Genomic DNA, 9,245 nt, shown 5'->3' on the forward strand with positions numbered 1-9,245 from the left:
CAGATTTTTGCTCTATTAAATAACTTAAATAGTGATACAGCAAATAATAACATCTTCTATATGTTATTATATTTCTTTCTTTCGAAAATGTAAGAATTCACAGTCTCCTATGTACAGTAGTGGCAAAAAAAAAAAAAAAAACCGGACCGACCCTTGTAGCTGATTTCAGAGTCACAGATTCAAATTTTGCTAGTCAAAAAACACATCCATCTTGTATAATTAATTGTAACAATGAAATTTATTGCATTTGTTCTTACCGTCTTTTGTTTCCTTCAGTGCCTCAAACTTACAGACGAAAAAACTTTGAGAGTTTTATTTTCATCTTGCATCAATAAGCTATTACATTTCTACCTCTATTCGGCAAAGATAACTGCGTATTTTTACATTAAATAGCAGCACATACCTCTGGCTTCACTATACATATTGAAATTACCACAGTTTGACACAATACACAGCACAGGATTCTTTTGTATCAGCTACAAGGGTCGGTCCGGTTTTTTTTTGCCACTATTGTACCTACTGCTGCCATAGAATGAATTAATGTGTTTTTCTTCCTACTGAACAATTTTATATTTTGACCATAGGAGTTATTGCAGGAACAACGACGATATGTAGGTAGTGTAAGAACTGAAACAAGGATAATGGAGAGCAAGGAAAAGGCAAGAAGAACAAGAGGAAGACGAGAAAAAGGGAAACACAAGGAGACAAAGGGGAAGAAACTGAGAATATGGGGAAGACAAGAGGAACAAAAAGAAGACAAGGAGAACATGGGGAATGCAAGGGCAAAGAAAAACAAGGAGGACAAGGGAAAGAGAACGAGAACAAGGGGAATTCAAGGAGAGGGGAGTATAAGGAGAACAAAGCTGAGGCGAGAAATACAAGGGGAATGCAAGAAGAACAAGGGGAATATAAGGAAAAAATGAGAAGACAAGGAGAAGAAGGTCAAGACAAGAACAACGAGGGCACAAGGAGCACAAAGAGAACGAAGGCGAACAAGGACAAGGAGAATATATGAAAACAAGGGGGACACAAGGATATACGAAACAAAGGATAAAAAGGGAAAGGTAAGGACAACAAGAGAAAGACAAGGAGAACAATGGGAAATCAAGGAGCACAAGAGGAATAGAAAGAGAACAAGAGGAATAGAAAGAGAACAAGGGGAACACAAGAAAAATAATGGGAATATAAAGAGAATAAGGGAAATACAATACAAAAAAGGGGAAGATAAGGAGAACAAGAGGATTACAAATAGAACAAAATAGCTGTTTCATTTTTATGTGACAGTAAATTTCAAAGTGAGGAGAAAGGTGTAGTTCTACGTCAAAATGTTCTAGAATCTACATAATAATGATAGATATGTAACCAAGTGCAATATTTACAAGTATGCGACCTTCTGTCTAGTACCAATACGCCGTTTGATATCGGGCTGTGTCTGGCAGCGGTAGAACCCCATAATAAGACTCTGAGCTGTTGTTTTACCACTAAATGACACAGACAAGTATAGTGTGTCCGAATGGAGGGTATTCTAAGGCATCCAAAATAACAATTCTGCGCTGAATCAAGAATACATCAGCACGTACAATACATCGCTCACTTTCGGAAATGAAACTGCAGTTGTATTGGTTTGAATATATAATTTTTCGGTTTACAAATGGAAAGCATTAGTATATGATAAGAGAAGTAATTAACGAAAGGGATGTCATATTTTTTCTTCTTATGAAGCGACATTCCGAAATTAATCCCAGCGTGTAACAAATTTTTCACTGTGATACACAGTGTACATTATGTGTCTATTATTACTTCAATATTGGAGAGCTTGCTATTACAAATCAAACGAGTGTTGCACAGGCCTGTAGCTCTTCTCGTTTCCGAGATATTGCTGAGAGAGTCTGCGCGGCATGGCTAAGTTTGCACGTAACTTCGGCGCCCTCATACCCATAGCGAGAGAAGGCAGCATCATTGGGCACGGTCATACAAGTTACTTGGTTCATGTCCTAAATACTGACAATATTAACATTCGATTGTGGCTCATAGTTTTGTTACAGTAAAACATTAATGAAGAGTCCACTGTAAAAAAAAAAGAAGAATGTCGTAAATTTGTAAAGAAATTAATGAGATGAAGGTTCGGTACTATAAATCAAAGGGAGTAGAATATAATACACTTTGTTGCACTGCAAGAAAGATGATAGTTCCAGATCTACATCGTGTTGAAGAATTGGTATACCACTCAAAGATAGTGGGAATGTCAAAGTTTAAATTGTATTTCCTGCAAAATGCAATACATTCGACATTCCCCCTTTTTGCAGTGGACTCTTCATTTGAAATGCTTTCATTTTTTGTTTCACCACGGATCCCGGAACGAGAGTCCATATTCGCTGCAGGGAAGTACGAATTTTACGTCAAAAACAGGTTTCCTGTAAGACTAGTTTGTTGTCTGAAATATATGCTTTTTCATGTTGGAGGTTCAACTCCATATTGAGTTCTAAAACGAGCTGTGGACAGCCGTATCAGACTAACTCGGATAGCCACAACAAGCATACCACCTATTACTGAGGTGGCATGCGCTTGTACAGGGTATAGGTAAAACTTTGAAAGATTGTTTTTGCGATGGCGCAAAACGGAAATATATGTAGTAAATAATTTCTGCGATATATGTAGAGTAAAGTTGGTAATATTGTGATATGAGTAATATTGTGCTAGTTCTTTTTGAGAATTTATAACAATTTTACTGAGCGAGAGGAAGATCGGTTTTTTGCGTCAACGTATTAAGGGAATGTTCGTGGACAAGTTGCTGCACAAAACCGGTCCTTCTCTCGCTCAGTAAAATTGTAATAAATTCTCAAAAGAACTATCACAATATTACTCGCATCACAATATTACCAACCTTTACCATATATAATTATTTATTTATTTATTTATTTTAGGTACTTTTTACCAGACATCCTAAATTTTATAACTTTTAAGAACTGCGTAATGTACAGTACTCATAATTACTATGAATATTATATGAAATAAATCGAATAAGGGAGGATAAGTTTAACAAAGTAAATACTGTGTCCAACAGAAATATTACAGACTCTATGAAGAATCGAACCGTTATATTATTATAACTTAGATGAGGAATCATCACGTGAATCAGCTACGATGGAATCTCATTTCCTGAAAAGGCAGCAACTGTACGTATTTGCAGACTCAATAAAATCGAGCGGATTTGTTACGTTACTGCTTAAATCCAGAAGTCTCATCTGAATCTTTCTATCACTCGAGCTGGACAATCCTTTGACGGGCCAGTAAGGCACGAGGAGGACGCAATATTGACAGACATACATACAGACACTCACTCCCTTGTGTCCGTGCACTTGTTTCGCAAACAGACCCGTCACCACTGTCAATATTAACAGAGTGTGGTACAGGAGCGGCGTTACCATGGAGATGCAGACCTCGCCAACAGAAGACTGACGAAATTCTTGGTTTCACAATAATTCTTACTACTCCAAAGGGACAAAGAGAAAGATAGAATAAAGACGAGCAGGAGGTGGAAATGAATAGGAGGAAATGAAGATGAGGAAGAAAGCGTAAGATCAGTAGGAAGAGGGTAATATGACAAGATGAAGAAGATATACTAATATGAAAAAGGGAAGAAACGAACGATCAGATTGAAATTAAGGAGGCTCGTACAGTAGGGATGCTGCAGATTGTAAATCTTTCACGAAATTTTAAATAACTCGCAGATACTTCAGTGGATCTTTCTCATTTTTTGTACAAAAATAAGTGGCGTTTGAGCCTGTCATTTGGCAACAACAAATTTATAATTATCATAATAGTTCATTATTTTTATTTACAAAGTTTAAAGGATATAATTAGCTTCTATTTTTCAAACTAAAAGCAAGGTATCTCTTGAACTAATTGTCCAACTTGTTTAAAATTTCAATCATAATTTTACAAATTTTAAGTAAATAATGTAAAATAAAACTGACAAAAAAATGTAGTTCGTAACGTAGGAAGTTCACTGTGGTCCATCCTGTAACACTGCATTTCTGGAGCCAGAAATAAAAAAGAAAATTAAAATCTGACAAATGGTTGGGAAGATACTAGCCTATGTTTTTCCTCTTATGTAGCAGCAAATTATTTCCTTTAAATTATGCAAATAAAAATAAAAAATTATTTGATAAATATAAATTTGTTGATGCCAAATATAAGGCCCAAATATGTTACCACTTATTTGTATACAAAAATGAGAATTATCTCCGAGATATTTAAGATTTTGTGAAATATTTATAATCTGCAGCACTTCTACTGTATGAGCCCACTTAAGAAGAGGAAACGGAACGGAAGATGAAGAAGGAAAATACAGAGTGCCTCCACAGTCTAGTATATACAGTAACGAAGCTCAATACGTGGTAAATATGCATCCATAGATAGTTGCTAACCACTAGGATCGCTGCTATCGCCTCATTACAGACAATGCGAAATAGTACCTGCACAGTCTATTGTTCCTAGTACCCTCATAAACTCCAGCTTTGTGACTGTATATACAGGGACATCATTTTATTTTTACTAACATTTTTAATACTAACCTGGCTATACCTTTAGAGAACAGGAAACACAGTTTGCTACTCCCTTCCACGACTGTAGTTCGATGATACTGGCGTAAAACACAAACAAATCACTCTACTAGGTATAAGAGGGTAGAAAAGTAGTTCATCCATTTACGTAAACTAGGAAATATCGCGATTTTGAGTTCGATAATTTTCATTAGATTTTTGTTTAATCAAAATACATTACTGTATTAAGAATAAGTGTTTTTACTCAAGAACTGAGTTATCCATGCGAACGTATTCATTATGCAGTGTATATTATACTCTCTACAGCACATTAGGGTACAATATAGAGAAAGAAGTTAAATTGAAAAATAATCGTAATATGAAATTTAAACATATTTTTGAAAATGGTGGCCGCTCATTTCGATACAGGCTTCAGTTCTTTTGTGCATATTATCGCACTATAGACTATTGCATCTAATTTCAATTGCCAGTTTCGTCCTTCGTACTAGTAACTCATGTACCTACTCTATAAAAGAGTACCTTACGTACTGTAAATTCAATCTTCACTTCTGCCCGATCCGAAAAGCTAAAATTATTCAGACATTCTATCTACTGTCCGTCCAAGTGGTTATGTCGCAGGGTCGTAGAAAGGGAGAAAATCACGTGACAATTAATTACTTAACGAGGCCCTTTATTTAAGTTATTTTAAACAATTGTATGGGTATAATATTACGTAGACGTCCAATTCCTAACAGAAATTAATGTTTTCAGAAAAGAGCTAAGACTGCCCAGCCACTAGCCTTTACAGAGAAACAAATAGAAGCAGGTGGGGAAACCGGGATGCGACGTAGGCAAATGGACGACAGTACTCGTGCGAAAATGATTCAATATTGAAAGCTCTTTCGTCACTGGAAAACGCGAACTTATTTTTGGAACGTACTGTTTACTGTGACCGTAAGGCTACTATGACTCTTGGATCTGTGTAGAGGACGGTTGTACTTCATTAGCAGAAGAGGTGGGAGTGAAGTACATTCAAAAACTCAGGTACAATAAAAATTGAAGTAAAAATAAAATGATGTCCCTGTACTAGACTGTGGTGCCTTTGCGAACGTTGACGTAATGTATGTCGGGCGACCAACGATAAGACCCCGACGTTACTGCAGCTCCTCACCTAAACGAACGCATGACTTAGGCCTACCGCATTACAACACACGATGTTTCCATTGGATTTTACGGTTATTCAAAAAATCTGTTTTATTAAATTTATCCACTAAATTTAATATTGTATTTGTACATAGAAGTGTGCTGTCAGGAAATTTACGTTAAATGTTTTCGCTTTGTTTTGCCAAACGATTGGATTATTCTTCACGTATGTTTTGAACATGTGTACAAGTTCACGCAGTGGATATGTAACTATTTAACAACACAAGAGAATAGACGGAAACAAAGTGCACTAAATCACAGCTGCCTCACAACTGGTTTGCGCTTATCTCTATTTATCCATTGAACAGGACAGTTCGTAGCACCAACTGATTATGCAATAATCCGCCTTGTCACTCAGTGTACATTACGACAATGTTCGCTGACACTCTGTAGAACATGATAATGAGAATGGAAGTAAACAGAAGAAACAAGAAGAGGATGTACAGTATGAGGCAGCAGAGACAAGATAGAGATAAAAGAAAGGAAGTAGACCTACAAAGTAGGGGGAAATAAAAAAATAAGAACAAGCTATCTTCATTACAATCTTATAAAACGAAGTTTCATTTCCCCCTCGTAGTTATGACCACAGATTCCTTTCTTTCTATTTTTTATGCTAAAAGTTAATCAGTATAACTCCTTTCTTTATGATATATTTACTCCAAGTAATATTTTCTTTGGTAACACCCGCTCAGTAAAAATGTTTTAGTTGTGTCTAACGAACACAACAGATATACAGAGACATCATTTTATTTTTACTAACATTTCTAATATTAACCTGGCTATACCTTTGCCTCAAAGGATGTGAACCGGAAACACCGTTCGCTACCCCCTTCCACGACTGGAGTTCGATGATACTGGCGTAAGATACAAACAAATCACTTTACTAGGTATAGGAGGGATGAAAAGTAGTTCATCCATTTACGTAAAGTAGGAAATATCGCGATTTTGAGTTTGATAATTTTCATTAGGTTTTTCTTTAATCAAAATATAGTACAGTATTAACAATAAGTGTTTTTACTCACGAACTGAGCTGTCCGTTCGGACGTATTAATTATGCAGTTTATATTATACTGTCTACAGCACATTAGCGTACAATATAGGGAAAGGAGTTAAATTGAAAAATAATCATAATATGGATATTTAAACACATATTTGAAAATGGTGGCCGTTCATTTCGATACAGGTTTCAGTTATTTTTGCATATTATCGCACATAGCCTATTATACCTAATTCCAATTACCAGTTTCGTCCTTCGTACTAGTAACTCATGTTGAGATAATTGTGTACCTACTTTATAAAAGATTACCTTACGTACTGTGAATTCAATCTTCACTTCTGCCCGATCCAAAAAGATAAAATTATTCAGACATGCTATCTACTGTCCATCCAAGTGGTTTTGTCGCAGGGTCATAGAAAGGGGGGAAATCACGTGACAGTTAATTAATTAACGAGGCCTTTTTATTGAAGTTATTTTAAACAGTTGTATAATATTACGTAGACGTCCAATTCCTAACAGAAATTAATGTTTTCAGAAAAGAGCTAAGACAGCCCAGCCACAAAGGGACGGGCAGAAGTGAGTAGGGGAAACCGGGATGCGACATACGCAATCGGACGACAGTACCTGTGCGAGAATATGATTCAATATTGAAAGCGAACATATTTCTGGAACGTACTATACCCACTAACTCAGTACTGTTTGTGTTTACTATGACCGTAAGGCGACTTTGACTGTATACGCTTGGTTTTGTATGGAGTACGGTTGGAAGTTTACTAGTAGAGGGAGTGGGAGTGAAGTACATTAAAAAATTCAGGTACAATAAAAATTGAAGTAAAAATAAAATGATGTCCCTGTATATTTAATACGTATCGCAACTCTAAGTCGGCTCGGTACTTAGTTGGCAGAGGGCAAGTTTACGACAAATGCTGGCCCGAGTTGAAATATACACGACAGCGGAATTGTATTTGCGGCAGACAAAGTCAAGGGTGTGAAGGTTTTATTATTTATTTTTTTGGAGATCTCCTGTTTTTTTCATCGCTCCACCAATACTGTTCAAATTTTCCCTTTAAATCTGATATGAATACCAAAAAGTAGGGCATCCCCTGTGTTGGGGAAGCCCTATATTGTGCACAAGGGGAAAAGGTCGGTAAAAAGGTATAGTCATATTGCAACACGTGAAATATTTGTACCTGTGGTAACTGTGAACATTGCGCACACGTAGAGTTTTTATACTCTAAGTCACTGGAATGACGAAATGCAATTTCCCTTCACAATTTCAGATTTATAAAAGGACTAACGAAATGTCAGAATATACCGCTAATGATGTGATATTACTTCGGCAGTTTAAAAATTGCTTATGTATTGTTTTAAAGTAAATTAAATTAAAAATAATTTTACGTCATTGAGGTGTTTGCTTATATTGTCACTGTTTACTGTAGTGGTAAGCAACCCGCTTAAGGAAATTAAAGCGAGTTATTTGTCCCAATTGATAGAGTTGGACAATTTTAGTAAGGAAATTCTGTCTTTTGGGGTGTTTATCATTTTTATTGTTTTCGTTGCTTGCTGTTGCTATATATACCTCTGTTTGGATGCTTTTTTAAACCTTCATTAAAAACAAGCATATTTGGATATGAATTATTCTTAAACGGATTACCTAACATACTGTGGAAAGCTACGCAGGCTTTATTGTCCGATCTGATGATTAGAGCCCTGCCTTCAGTCACTTTGGATACAAGTTTAGGTATAAGTCAAGCATATCTAACCTCGCTGTGTACGGAGAGCTCTGTCAATCGAAACAGTGCAAGCAGCAGCGAATCAGTCTCCCCGGTAGGCTACTGCACTGTCTGTTTACATCTTGCGTCTCTCTGTGTGTACCTTGTGAACATAGATACGATATATTTTACAGTAGTCATGCGACAAATTATTATTTTATAAGATTCAATAAGAATAAATTATTTATTTTAAGTCAAATATTATTTTTACAATAAATATATTGCAATTACATACTAGACGTCGTACAGGTTGGAATTATTAGTTAAAAAGACATACATCTGATTAAACAAAACTCTATCTTCTGTGAACTTTACGAGCGACTATGCATTACAATGAATTACCATAAACATTTTTAGATTCCCTTATGCGAGCTATATACTACATTTTCATAGCGGAGCAGTAAATTATATCTATGTAATGTTGTTGCACAAGAAAGTTTTCTTTCTGTATATTTTTCCATGAATTCTTGAAAGTGACTATTTTCGACCTTTGAATGGAATATCCATTAATACCAACATTTTACACACGTTATAGTACAATTCAGACCGATTAGCGGGAAACTCGGAAGTGGAAGGCACGTTTACATGCTTTGTGGACAATTCTTTTACACGTGTAACATGTGTTTCGTGTTGCAATGTTTCTCTATAAAACGCAGTTTGTTGGTTTTTATTTCTAAGTTGCATACCTTACAGGAAATGTTTTCTTCTTTCTGCATGAAATACTCGTTA

Source organism: Periplaneta americana, chromosome 5 (genome assembly GCF_040183065.1).
Source record: "Periplaneta americana isolate PAMFEO1 chromosome 5, P.americana_PAMFEO1_priV1, whole genome shotgun sequence".
Classification (NCBI taxonomy): domain Eukaryota; kingdom Metazoa; phylum Arthropoda; class Insecta; order Blattodea; family Blattidae; genus Periplaneta; species Periplaneta americana.